This window comes from Hyla sarda, chromosome 7, assembly GCF_029499605.1.
Source record: "Hyla sarda isolate aHylSar1 chromosome 7, aHylSar1.hap1, whole genome shotgun sequence".
In the NCBI taxonomy this organism is placed as follows: domain Eukaryota; kingdom Metazoa; phylum Chordata; class Amphibia; order Anura; family Hylidae; genus Hyla; species Hyla sarda.
In genome coordinates, this window is record NC_079195.1 from 3,630,535 (window position 1) to 3,645,295 (window position 14,761).

Genomic DNA, 14,761 nt, shown 5'->3' on the forward strand with positions numbered 1-14,761 from the left:
ATTTTGGGGCCTTCTTTTTATTTGTGTGTTTAACAAGCACCATATTCGGTTGGCGGAGCTGTGTGAGGTCTTGTATCTTACGGAATGAGCTGCAGTGTTTACTGGTACTATAATGGGGTATTTATATAACTTTTTGATCAGTTCTTATAAAATAATTTCGTCCAACAGAGTTGTGTGATAGCTACACTTTTGCGAGAAAACCTGTAATTTTATTGGTACAAGAGAGACAGACTAAACAGGCACGGAGTATGACGGAGGAGAGCGCAGAAGCTGCAGAGAAGAATGAGGGAAAAGAGTGCAGAAGCTGCAGAGTAGGATGAGGGAGGAGAGCGCAGAAGCTACAGAGTAAGATGAGGGATGAGAGCGCAGAAGCTACAGAGTACGATGAGGGAGGAGAGCGCAGAAGCTGCAGAGTAGGATGAGGGAGGAGAGCGCAGAAGCTGCAGAGCAGGATGAGGGAGGAAGGCGCAGAAGCTGCAGAGAAGAATGAGGGAAAAGAGTGCAGAAGCTGCAGAGTAGGATGAGGGAGGAGAGCGCAGAAGCTACAGAGTAAGATGAGGGATGAGAGCGCAGAAGCTACAGAGTACGATGAGGGAGGAGAGCGCAGAATCTGCAGAGTAGGATGAGGGAGGAGAGCACAGAAGCTGCAGAGAAGAATGAGGGAAAAGAGTGCAGAAGCTGCAGAGTAGGATGAGGGAGAAGAGTGCAGAAGCTGCAGAGTAGAATGAGGGAGAAGAGTGCAGAAGCTGCAGAGAAGAATGAGGGAGGAGAGCGCAGATGCTGTAGAGTAGGATGAGGGAGGAGAGCGCAGAAGCTGCAGAGAAGATTGAGGGAAAAAAGTGCAGAAGCTGCAGAGTAGGATGAGGGAGGAGAGCGCAGAAGCTGCAGAGAAGAATGAGGGAAAAGAGTGCAGAAGCTGCAGAGAAGATTGAGGGAAAAAAGTGCAGAAGCTGCAGAGCAGGATGAGGGAGGAGAGCGCAGAAGCTGCAGAGAAGAATGAGGGAAAAGAGTGCAGAAGCTGCAGAGTAGGATGAGGGAGGAGAGCGCAGAAGCTACAGAGTAAGATGAGGGATGAGAGCGCAGAAGCTACAGAGTAGGATGAGGGAGGAGAGCGCAGAAGCTGTAGAGTAAGATGAGGGAGGAGAGCGCAGAATCTGCAGAGTAGGATGAGGGAGGAGAGCGCAGAAGCTGCAGAGAAGAATGAGGGAAAAGAGTGCAGAAGCTGCAGAGTAGGATGACGGAGGAGAGCGCAGAAGCTGCAGAGTAGAATGAGGGAGAAGAGTGCAGAAGCTGCAGAGTAGGATGAGGGAAGAGAGCGCAGAAGCTGCAGAGAAGAATGAGGGAGGAGAGCGCATAAGCTGCAGAGTAGGATGACGGAAGAGAGCGCAGAAGCTGCAGAGTAGAATGAGGGAGAAGAGTGCAGAAGCTGCAGAGAAGAATGAGGGTGGAGAGTGCAGAAGCTGCAGAGTAGGATGAGGGAGGAGAGCGCAGAAGATGCAGAGTAGGATGAGGGAGGAGAGCGCAGAAGCTGCAGAGAAGAATGAGGGGAAAGAGTGCAAAAGCGAGTAGGATGAGGGAGGAGAGCGCAGAAGCTGCAGAGTAGGATGATGGAGGAGAGCGCAGAAGCTGCAGAGTAGGATAAGGGAGGAGAGCGCAGAAGCTGCAGAGTAAGATGAGGGAGGAGAGCGCAGAAGCTGCAGAGTTGGATGAGGGAGGAGAGCGCAGAAGCTGCAGAGTAGGATGATGGAGGAGAGAGCAGAAGCTGCAGAGTAAGATGAGGGAGGAGAGTGGAGAAGCTGCAGAGTAGGATGAGGGAGGTGAGCGCAGAAGCTGCAGAGTAGGATGAGGGAGAAGAGTGCAGAAGCTGCAGAGTAAGATGAGGGAGGAGAGCGCAGAAGCTGCAGAGTAGGATAAGGGAGGAGAGCGCAGAAGCTGCAGAGTAAGATGAGGGAGGAGAGCGCAGAAGCTGCAGAGTAGGATGAGGGAGGATAGTGCAGAAGCTGCAGAGTAAGATGAGGGAGGAGAGCGCAGAAGCTGCAGAGTAGGATGAGGGAGGAAAGCACGGAAGCTGCAGAGTAGGATGAGGGAGGAGAACGCAGAAGCTGCAGAGTACGAAGAGGGAGGAGAGCTCAGAAGCTGCAGAGTAGGATGAGGGAGGAGAGAGCAGAAGCTGCAGAGTAGGATGAGGGAGTAGAGCGCAGAAGTTGAGGAGTAGGATGAAGGAGGAGAGAGCAGAAGCTGCAGAGTAAGATGAGGGAGGATAGTGCAGAAGCTGCAGAGTAGGATGAGGGAGGAGAGAGCAGAAGCTGCAGAGTAGGATGAGGGAGGAGAGAGCAGAAGCTGCAGAGTAAGATGAGGGAGGAGAGCGCAGAAGCTGCAGAGTAGGATAATGGAGGAGAGCGCAGAAGCAGAAGAGTAGGATGATGGAGGAGTGTGCAGAAGCTGCAGAGTAAGATGAGGGAGGAGAGCACACAAGCTGCAGAGTAAGATGAGGGAGGAGAGTGTAGAAGCTGCAGAGTAGGATGAGGGAGAAGAGCCCAGAAACTGCAGAGTAGGATGAGGGAGGAGAGCGCAGAAGCTGCAGAGTAGGATGAGGGAGAAGAGTGCAGACGCTGCAGAGTAAGATGAGGGAGGAGAGCGCAGAAGCTGCAGAGTAGAATAAGGGAGGAGAGCGCAGAAGCTGCAGAGTAAGATGAGGGAGGAGAGCGCAGAAGCTGCAGAGTAGGATGAGGGAGGATAGTGCAGAAGCTGCAGAGTAGGATGATGGAGGAGAGAGCAGAAGCTGCAGAGTAAGATGAGGGAGGAGAGTGCAGAAGCTGCAGAGTAGGATGAGGGAGGTGAGCGCAGAAGCTGCAGAGTAGGATGAGGGAGAAGAGGGCAGAAGCTGCAGAGTTAGATGAGGGAGGAGAGTGCAGAAGCTGCAGAGTAGGATGAGGGAGGTGAGCGCAGAAGCTGCAGAGTAGGATGAGGGAGAAGAGTGCAGAAGCTGCAGAGTAAGATGAGGGAGGAAAGCGCAGAAGCTGCAGAGTAGGATAAGGATGGAGAGCGCAGAAGCTGCAGAGTAAGATGAGGGAGGAGAGCGCAGAAGCTGCAGAGTAGGATGAGGGAGGATAGTGCAGAAGCTGCAGAGTAAGATGAGGGAGGAGAGCGCAGAAGCAGCAGAGTAGGATGAGGGAGGAGAGTGCAGAAGCTGCAGAGTAGGATGAGGGAGGATAGTGCAGAAGCTGCAGAGTAAGATGAGGGAGGAGAGTTTAGAAGCTGCAGAGTAGGATGAGGGAGGAAAGCACGGAAGCTGCAGAGTAGGATGAGGGAGGAGAACGCAGAAGCTGCAGAGTACGAAGAGGGAGGAGAGCGCAGAAGCTGCAGAGTAGGATGAGGGAGGAGAGAGCAGAAGCTGCAGAGTAGGATGAGGAGGAGAGCGCAGAAGTTGAGGAGTAGGATGAATGAGGAGAGAGCAGAAGCTGCAGAGTAAGATGAGGGAGGAGAGCGCAGAAGCTGCAGAGTAGGATGAGGGAGGAGAGAGCAGAAGCTGCAGAGTAGAATGAGGGAGGAGTGAGCAGAAGCTGCAGAGTAAGATGAGGGAGGAGAGCGCAGAAGCTGCAGAGTAGGATGATGGAGGAGAGCGCAGAAGAGTAGGATGATGGAGGAGTGTGCAGAAGCTGCAGAGTAAGATGAGGGAGGAGAGCGCAGAAGCTGCAGAGTAAGATGAGGGAGGAGAGTGTAGAAGCTGCAGAGTAGGATGAGGGAGAAGAGCCCAGAAACTGCAGAGTTGGATGAGGGAGGAGAGTGCAGAAGCGGCAGAGTAGGGTGAGGGAGGAGAGTGCAGAAGCTGCAGAGTAGGATGAGGGAGGAGAGCGCAGAAGCTGCAGAGTAGAATGAGGGAGGAGAGCGCAGAAGCTGCAGAGTAGGATGATGGAGGAGTGTGCAGAAGCTGCAGAGTAAGATCAGGGAGGAGAGCGCAGAAGCTGCAGAGTAGGATAAGGGAGGAGAGCGCAGAAGCTGCAGAGTAGGATGAGGGAGAAGAGCGCAGAAGCTGCAGAGTAAGATGAGGGATGAGAGCACAGAAGCTGCAGAGTAGGATGAGGGAGAAGAGCGCAGAAGCTGCAGAGTAAGATGAGGGATGAGAGCCCAGAAGCTGCAGAGTAGGATGAGGGTACAGGGGCTGAGGAAAGGAATGAGTGTGGAGGACGAGGGATTAGGACATGGAGGCTAAGGGGGAGCATAAGGGCAGAGAAGCTTAGGATGAGGATAAGGAATTAATGGCTCCCAGGGCACCGTTAGCCTATACCCGGTCTGCAGAAGAGACAGCTTCTCCTGGGCCAGACAGAAACACACCGACATCGGGTTACTGATAATTGTCATTTATGGAGCGGGTGTAGATGGTATTACACACAGTACGGAGCAGAGTCGAAGGGATGCAATATAACCCTCGGGAGCCCTGTTGTCTTGCTGGGACTTATAGTGCTTTTCACTGACTTGGAACATATGGACTTGAGACTGTACGATTTTTCAATCTAATTAGGGTTCTGACCAGGTCCAGTTACTATCACCGCCAGGGCTTGACTCACCGCTGTACAGGGCTTCACTTGCACTTGGTGGGGCTGACTTGATGCAGAGATTTTCTCAGGCTTCCCTCAGGATTCTCCACACACGACTTCCCCCTCCTTTCCACACTGTAGCTCAGCACTGAACTGAGCAACTCCTCTCCCCTACACTATATACTGGAGAATTGAGGGGCTCTTATTGGGCAGACAGGGTCACCTGATTATCACTCCTCCTCTCTCTCTTAAAGGTACAGTATGTATATTACATAATACACAGTGAATACATGAAATATAAAATGCTTGAACATATTAAAACATAATACACATTTTCACAGTGGGCCCAAACAAGAGCCGCAGGCATGCCCGAGGAGATCCGCAGCCCACAGGACAGCCTAGGGTGCTGGGACACCACATATAAACCAGTAAGGTTCACTCATCAAAGTTCACTTGAGTAGCGAAGTTGTCGGTGGCAGTACTGAGACTGTCTTATTATTATCCCCTACGATGGCTGGCAGCGGCAGCATGGGATCAGGCTCATGAGGGCGGGAGCTGAGAGAGAACGCGCTCTGCACTTTCCTGGTCCTCTCTATCAATCTGTCCATATACCTCAGTGCACCAACTAAACATATCCCCAAATACATGCAATCTGCATATAAAATAATGAATATGATGAGAATGGTGGAGCCCCCACTGATAGTAGATAAAAGGGAAAGTCTTTACATTTATCCTTTTCAACCATAGGAAAGATGCTTCACGCTCCCATGAAAAATGATTGAGGTTTATTGATAACGTGTCAGCATTTTATTTAGCTTTTATATTTATGTAATTTTTGTACTAGTTTTAACTGGACTAATTAAATATTGAATTCTTTTGAGAGCTGGAACCATTATCTGTCCTACTGTGTAGTTCAACCTTGGTCCCGGCCCGGCTTCATTCCGTGCTTCCAAGGGAAATTTCCGTACATTGTGTGCAAATTGGACTTCAGATTGGTGAGCTGACTCTGCTTGGTTTTATTCTATATAGTAAAAATCTCCCTTAGTGGACACCTCCCAATAGGGGACAGTTTGTTATTCCCGGGCTGAGTCTCCTGAGACTTAATGTATTTGCACCCTTTGAATTGGGGACACTCTTAAAGGTGGATGCGGATACACCCAATAGGGGACAAAACACTTTCAGTAGGGGACAACCATGCTAATGTGCCAGCCCTAGATTGTAAACAGGGTTGCCATCAGGGGGATACGGTCAATAGCCCAGTTAGGGTGTCCAGGCTTCAGGGGTGCCTCTGCATCCCCCTGCAGCAGCCCCAGCAGAGAAGAAGAAGACCGCTGCTTAAACAGCATTCTCCTGCATCTGTACATCCACCGGCCACATCATTTGCCCCCTCTGATCCCCCATGCCACTTTATTCCCTCTGTGCAAATTCATAACCCCTCTTTACAACCCCCTGTGCAATTTCTTTCCCCCCTTTATCCACCTTGTGCCAAATCATTCCCCCTTACCCCTTGTGCCACATCACTTTTCCCCTTCCCTCCTTTCCCCCTGTTTTTCTTCTTACCTAGCCAGCAGGCTCAGGTGCAGGGGCTCTCTGTGGGTCCTCTGCGCTGCACTCACTGAGAGCAGCAGCAGCTGCCAGCAGTAATAAGTGATGCTTCCGAGAGCAGCAGCTGTGGGCATGGATGAGCAGCGTCCGGAGCATATCTCGTCACTGCTGGCAGCCCCGCTGCTTACAGTCTCTCAGTGAGTGCAGAGGTGATCAGGAGAACATCAAACCCACTGAGAGACCCTGCACCTGAGCCTGCTGGCCAGATAGGAAGAACAATAGGGTGAGGAGGGAAGGGGAAAAGTGATTTGGCTCAAGGGTTAAAGTGGGAATGATCTGGCATAGGACATGAGGGGGGAGAGAGAAATGGCACAGGGGGTGGTAAATAAAGGGAAAATGAAATGGCATGGGTGGGGTATCAAGGGGAAGTGATGTGGCACCGGGGGTAAGGGGGGATGATTTGGCAGAGGGTACAGGGGGATAGAGGGGGAATGACATGGCGCAGGGGGATCAAGGGAAAATGATGTGGCACAAGGGGTTTAAGAGGGGAGGAATGAAGTAGCATTGGAGGGATCAAGAGGGGGAATTAAATGGCACGGGGGGATAAAATGGTACAGAGGGGCAATAAGAGGTGAATAAACGGCACTGGCAGATTCTACTGTAATATTGCTTTTGGTCATGTTTTGTAGGTAATTACACTCTGTAGTGAGTACAGGACAGTATTCCCTCATGTAGAAATAATTTTAAGCCTTTTTTCCCCATAGGGGACATTTCTCAATAGCAGACATTTTTTTTCCCCCCATAAGTGTCCACTATTGGGAGATTCTGCTGTATATGCTTTTTCAACAATAATAGAAAAGAAATGTAGGTGCGTAAACAGACTCAGGATCTCCTGGAAGATCAGACAACTACTGTGCAATACTGGATGGAACAACAAACAAGACCTGAGCGAAGGCTTTACCGGATCTTCCTCCAGAACAGTTGTTGCCTATGGGTACCATAAATCATGGCGGCAATGACAGTAATCCCGAAATCCATCCCACTCTGTATATTCAAGCACCCTTCTCCTTGCACAAATACTACGCATTTCACACTTGAACAAATAAATCATTGGATGCCTTATATTAATGAACTTCAGAAGAACTGTTAGGAGGCCAAAAGAACCAGGATCTGTGGGAGGATGTTCAGCTCCCATCAATCACTGTTCTTCAACTCCCGAATGTTACCTGCTATACCAGTCTTCTAAGACAGTAATGATGCAATGATGTAGATATTATCTTCACTTACTCTTTATGCTGAGGAGCAGTGAGCAGTGAGGTATAGGAATCCCTCCTTATCTATGTATTTTCCATGGTGTCCTACTCTAGACCACCAGGGAAACTTCTACTGAGCAGTGAGAAACAAACTTCCAGCAGATGTGGTTGGTAAATTCACAGTGACTGAATGTAAACCTGACTGAGATAAACTTATATCTATACTAAAATAACAATAAAAAGGAAATAAGGGCGGACTAGATGGAGCAGGTGATAGGTCCCGCCATCTTCTATGTTTTTACACGGTGTGCCTCTCTGCTCAGTGATCTTTAGATGTCATTTTATTCAAAGAAATTATTTCAGAAGATACTTTTTTGATCAAAGACCTTCCAACAAATACAATATTTTTTGCTTTGTAATAATTGCATCAACGATGTTTGACTTTGAAAACACAAATCACAAAAAATACACTGAAAAATGCATCCATGCCTGTTATAACATAACTTTTATTAGGTCAGAATAATAAGGAACCACACCCCTAAATAAACAATGTATGAATCCAAATGCAATCACTCCCATAGTCTTAGATGGGTTCAGGATGTCCCAGGGGGTTGTGCACAAGATAGAGTCAACTATAGGTAGATATGGGTTGATAGGGTAGTAGAAAAATGTCTATACACCCTATTACACCCTACATGTGAGTAGTGATAACCCCCGCTCGCACAAGGAACCGGCAGGGCACCAGTCCTATAAAGAGCGACCCCCACCCCGAGCTACCCCTTCAGACAGACCTTAAAGTAACCCTACCGCCTATTTCCTATGTGTTCTAACTATGTCTGCAGAATTATTATGGGATTGGGTAGAGAAAAAAGTATAGTATACAACAGTGAGGGAATATAGGTTCAGGGGGAGAGAATGCTCAACCAGACAGTATCCGGCCCCAACACAAATTAAGGTAAATTCAATTTTAATTAAAAAAGGAGGATGAGGAAGGAGAGTGCGGAGGCTGCGGAGGAGGATGAGGGAGGAGAGTGCGGAGGCTGCAGAGGAGGATGAGGAAGGAGAGTGCGGAGGCTGCAGAGGAGGATGAGGAAGGAGATTGCGGAGGTTGCAGAGGAGGATGAGGAAGGAGATTGCGGAGGCTGAGGAGGAGGATGAGGAAGGAGTGTGCGAAGGCTGCAGAGAAGGATGAGGAAGGAGAGTGCAAAGGCTGCAGAGGAGGATGAGGAAGGACAGTGCGGAGGCTGCAGAGGAGGATGAGGAAGGAGATTGCGGAGGCTGAGGAGGAGGATGAGGAAGGAGAGTGCGAAGGCTGCAGAGGAGGATGAGGAAGCAGAGTGTGGAGGCTGCAGAGGAGGATGAGGGAGGAGAGTGCGGAGGCTGCAGAGGAGGATGAGGAAGGAGAGTGCGGAGGCTGCAGAGGAGGATGAGGAAGGAGAGTGCGGAGGCTGAAGTAGAAGATGAGGAAGGAGAGTGCGGAGGCTGCAGAGGAGGATGAGGGTACAGGGACTGTGGAAAAGAATGAGGAAGGAGGATGAGGGATTAGGACATGAAGGCTAAGATGGAGGATGTGAGTACAGAGACTGAGGAGGAGGGATAAGGATATAAAAGATAAGGACAAGGAAGGAAGAGGACATAAAGGCTGAGGAAGAGGATAAGGGAAGAGGATATGGAGGAAGAGGATAAGTGAGGAGGATATGGAGGCTGAGGATAAGGGAGAAGGATGTGGAGGCTGAAGATAAGGTTGAAGGATATGGAGGCTGAAGATAAGGTTGAAGGATATGAAGGCTGAGGATAAGGGAGGAGGATGTGGAGGCTGAGGATAAGGTTGAAGGATATGGAGGCTGAGGATAAGGGAGGAGGATGTGGAGGCTGAGGATAAGGGAGGAGGGTATGGAGGCTGAGGATAAGGTTGAAGGATGTGGAGGCTGAAGATAAGGTTGAAGGATATGGAGGCTGAGGATAAGGGAGGAGGATGTGGAGGCTGAGGATGAGGGAGGAGGATATGGAGGCTGAAGACAAGATAGAAGGATGTGGAGGCTGAGGATAAGGGAGGATGATGTGGAGGCTGAGGTGGAGGATGAGGGAAGAAGGCACAGTGGCTAAGGAGGAGGGTGCAGAGAAGGATCAGGCAGGGTATTATGGAGGCTGAGGAGAAGGTTTAGGTCATGGAGGCTAAGGCGGAGGATGAGGGCAGAGAAGCTTAAGAGGAGGATAGGGAGGATAAAGAATGAATGGCTCCCAAGGAGGATTTTGGGGACGCTGTGCAGATCTCTGTCTGGGGTCGGGGCCGCTGCACTGGCTCACTTTGGCTCACTGTATATGTTACATGGCGGTGCAAAGGATTCTTGTCAATTCGTGAGGCCAGGGCTCCGTTAGCCTATACACGGTCCGAGGTTGGAGACAGCTTCTCCTGGTCCAGACACGGGGGGTAAGAAACACACCGATGTCGGGTTACAGATAACTGTCTTGTACTCAGTAGGTGCAGATGATATTACACACAGTACGGAGCAGATTAGAAGGGATGCAATGTAACCCTTGGGAGACCTGTTGCCTTGCTTGGACTTATGGTGCTTTTCACTGACTTGGAATATATGGACTTGAGACTAAGATTTCCCACATTGACTCTGACAAGGTCCAATTACTATCACTGCCAGGGCTTCACTTGCAGAATGGCTGGGCTGACTTGATTCAGAGATTTTCTCAGGCTTCCCTCATGATCCTCCACAATATTTCCTCCTCCGTTCCACACTGTAGCTCAGCACTGAACTTGACAACTCCCCCCCTCCTACACTATATAATGGATAATTTTGTGGCTCCCATTGGGCAGACAGGGTCACCTGATTATCACTGTTCCTCTCTCTCTCTTAAAGGTACAGTACGCATATTACATAATACACAGTGAATAAAGTAAACATTAAAAAATGCTTGAACATATTAAAACATAATATACATTTTCACAGTGGGCCCAACACAAGAGCAGCAAGCATGCCTGAAGAGATCCGCAGCCCACAGGACAGCCTTTGGTGCTGGGACACTACAAACTCCCCCTCTTTAAAACAGCCATCCTCGGTGCCCAGTCCTGGAGGCTGGGGATTGACGAATTCCTTTGTGCAAAAATTGTAGATCCTTGCTTTGGGTGGTTGGTGCCTTTTGATGATGATCAATAGCATTTTTTTGGATGTTAACTGCCACAGATTTACCTGAGAAATTTACTTATAGGGCTACTGCATTGGAGATTGAGAATTACAGATGGATTGGGACAAACAAGGACAGAACACACAGACACACCACACATCTTGTAGCTCTTCCTGAGGCTGCAGCATTTTCACTACCAAGGTGACTCTGGAAGGTGGTCTGGAGCTGTGGTAGGCTATCCATAGCCACTGGCCCTGTGCCACGGGGCCCATTGGCTTATGGCATCTTCACCCCATGACTTTAGAGTGGGGAACACCTCATGGCCACACCATAGGGACACAACAAGGGACATACAGACTCCTTCTTCTGTGCAGAATTCAGCCAAGGTATCCCCTTGAATTTTGGGAGTACCCAAAAGCACGTCAGAAGACAAGGATTACAGACAACATGGAATATGTAGAGAGAGGATAATACATCCTGACTAGAAAATACATTTCTGACTATAAGACATTTGATTACTGTCTGGATTTATGCATTTCACTTATGACAGTACTGACTGAATAAGACATTAGAAAGACTGAATAAGGCAAAATCATAAATTAGAATATGGACTGAGTACATTGCAAGACTGTCTAGGTTACACGTTGCTGACCATTAGGCAATCCTGACTAGAGCATTTTTAGGCACTATTGGAAGGCACTTTGATGATTTAGCATTAGATAAGGAAGGTAGATAAATTCTTAAGAAGTTCACTGTATATTACCAGGTACACAAGCGTAGTGGTTTCTTCTTAGCTAAATACCAGGCACATTTCTTGAACTTGTTGCAGAACTAATGAACTTGTAAACAATAACCTGTAGCAGTCCTGGGGCATTACGCTTAATGTCCTATACAGGCTAAAGGACCTGTAGCAAATGAAGACCTTTAACATAAACAGGCTTATATCACCTGAAACTGGAACAAATAAATGTAGGGGAGCATTATTATGGCTAACGTTTTTCTTTTTTTTTCCTTTTTTTTTCTTAGTAAGGTTGAGGCTGAGGATCCTATCTGGGCGGGCAGCCCCTTTCTTCTTGGTGGGCCAAATGCTTTGGAGGTCTGACCTTCGCACCAGCCAGTGCAGTGATAATGTGGATCCAAGAGACTTGTGACAGGTGGGACCCGGAGATATTCAGGTTGACGGTGACAACCACCTGCACAGAGGCAGGACCCACCACTGGGGCTACAGACGTTGTAGGCATCAGCTCTTCTGGTCAAGCCTGGACAATAGGGGGCCATAGCGCAAACTTAGGGAGCCTGAGCTTCTCCCGTGGCACAGCAGTCACAGGGGAAACCATCGCAAGTTCCAGAGACTGGGACCTCCAGTTGGCAGGTGGCTCCTTCTTTGGTAGAGGCATGAGATGCTCCTCCATATATTTAAGTAGCCCTGGTTCATCCCTGAACACCCACCGTGGCAACGGGGGTGACTTGGGCCTATCTTGGAGCTCTTGTATGGTTTGGGGGAAGCGGATACCCTCTCCGGGCTAGAGTAAGATGACGAGGTTGAAAAACCGGCTTCTGCTGGGGTACTCACTTCTGACCCTTCACTGCAATCCTCTGCCCAGGAGCCCCTAGAACAATAGTGGGGCGGGAGCTGTACTGGGGATGGCACTTTCGAGGATGTTGGGGTCGAGATATGGAGTCCCCCAGCTGCCTTCGCCCTCTGGCAGCCGTACAGCCAACTACTCAGCATCTCCGGTCTTCTCCTTCAGACCGACAGCCAAGGCCACAAACACCTCAGCAGCAGCTGCCACGACTTAAAGGGGTACTCTAGTGGAAAACATTGTTTTTTAAATCAAATGGTGCCAGAAAGTTAAACAGATTTTTAAATTAATTCTATTAAAAAAATCTTTACCCTTCCATTACTTATCAGCTGCTGTAAACTACAAAGGAAGTTCTTTTCTTTTTGAATGTCTTTTCTGTCTGTCTGTGCTCTCTGCTGGCACCTCTGTTCATGTCAGGAATTGTCCAGAGCATGAGCAAATCCCCATAGCAAACCTATTCTGCTCTGGACAGTTCCTGACATGGACAGAGAGCACTGTATTAAGAATGGAAATAAATTCAAAAAGAATTAAACTTCCTTTGAATTTTACAGTAGCTGATAAGTATTGGAAGGATTAAGATTTTCAAATAGAAGTAATTTACAAATCTGTTTAACTTTCTGGCACCAGTTGATTTAAAAAAAGGTTTTGCATCGGAGTACTCCTTTAATGGGCGTTCGCTGCCATCTTCACCCTCTCTGGCTGCTCACTCTCTGTCATCCTTTAACTCTGAAATCCATGAGGTAAGTCGGGGGGGGGGGGGGGGGAGTTCTGATGTACTTCTTATGGCAGGCTCTGCCAAAATGGCCACCGACAGGAAATACGTCAGCTGTACAGCCTCTTCAACCGTCCCCTGTGCAACATGGGGGCATTCCTTTGTGTTCTACTTTGGGTTTGGCACAACAACTTGGTTCCCGGGCCTGGGGGCGGGGTGTTTTGCATGGCGGGAGTTCTTTGCGCGCTTTGCGCTGCCTGGATTAACCCCTCCTGGGGCGGAACAAACTTTCTGTCGCAGCATAAGTTCTGCTCCCAACCTGCACAATGTTGATCTTACTAAATAACACAGTCTCTGGTCACAGTTTTCTCTCACAGAATGGCCGACAATAAAGTGCTCCCGCTCTATTTTCTCAGTGTCGTTCGACATAAGCAAAGTCCCGTACAATAAATCTGGCAATACAGTGAATATTATAAAGTGCTTGAACATATTGAAACATAATAAACGTTTTCACAGTGGGCCAAACTAGGGAGCATCAGGTATACCGGGGAGATCCGCAGTCCATAGGACACCCCCGGTGCTGGGACACTACCAAGGCCGGACTTGGGATAAAAACCAGCCCTGGAAATTATTGCATACCAGCTCCACAGCATTGTGTCGTGGTGCCAGCCAACAGCCGCCGTGTGCGCAGGCGTGTAACTTTACGTAGCTATGTGTATATACATACATGTTACAGAAGGAATACACTACTACTTTGCCAAATGTTTCAATAAAATGTTATCAGTGTCCAAGACCCAATGACAGTTCTAAAAGTAAAATGGCGCAACAATCCATTAAAGTGAAAAATGCCAGCAATGTTTGAAAAAGGTTCTATGTGAAAATCTAGTTTACTGAGACCAATAATACCAGTATACAAGGAGGAATAATATCACCATACATATTATCATCATACTGTTACTGACCAAATCCTGTATACTGAGACCAATAATACCAATAATACCAGTATACAAGGAGGAATAATATCACCATACATATTATCATCATACTGTTACTGACCAAATCCTGTATACTGAGACCAATAATACCCATAATACCGGTGTACAAGGAGGAAATATTATCACCATATATATTACCATCATACTGTTACTGACCAAATCCTGTATACTGACCAATATTACCCATAAAACCAGTATACAAGGAGAAATATTATCACCATACATACTACCATCATACTGTTACTGACCAAATCCTGTATACTGAGACCAATATTACCCATAATACCAGTATACAAGGAGAAATATTATCACCATACATATTACTATCATACTGTTACTGACTACATCCTGTATACTGAGACCAATATTACCAATAATACCAGTATACAAGGAGGAATATTATCACCATACATATTACCATCATACTGTTACTGACCAAATCCTGTATACTGAGACCAATGTTACCGATAATACCAGTATACAAGGAGGAATATTATCACCATACATATTACGATATACTGTTACTGAGCAGATCCTATGTACTGAGATTGATATTATCAATAATATACAAGGTTCCCCACACTGCTAATGAAAAAAAATCCACTATGCAAAGACCAAGGTTTACCCCATACACTAATCTTATACAGGTAGGCACCAATACTGCACAGGATCTGCAGACTATATAAGTGCTTACAATACCATCAGGGGAATCGAGTCGGTTGCTTTTACTTTACTTCTCCATCTGTTCTGGGCATCATGAAGACTTTTCTCGGCCAAGACTTGTAACCGCAGAATCTGCCAGAGAAACATTTTAGGCTCCTTGCTTCAGCAACATCCTCACTTCTATACAAACTTCTTAACATTATTGCCTAACATAGTAATAGTGTCCCCATATAGAAGTTAGGACCCCTCTGTGCACCTATATAATGGTTAGGCCCCCTCGGTGCCCCCATTCAGTAGTTAGGCCTCCCTTTGGACCTCTATATAATTGTTAGGG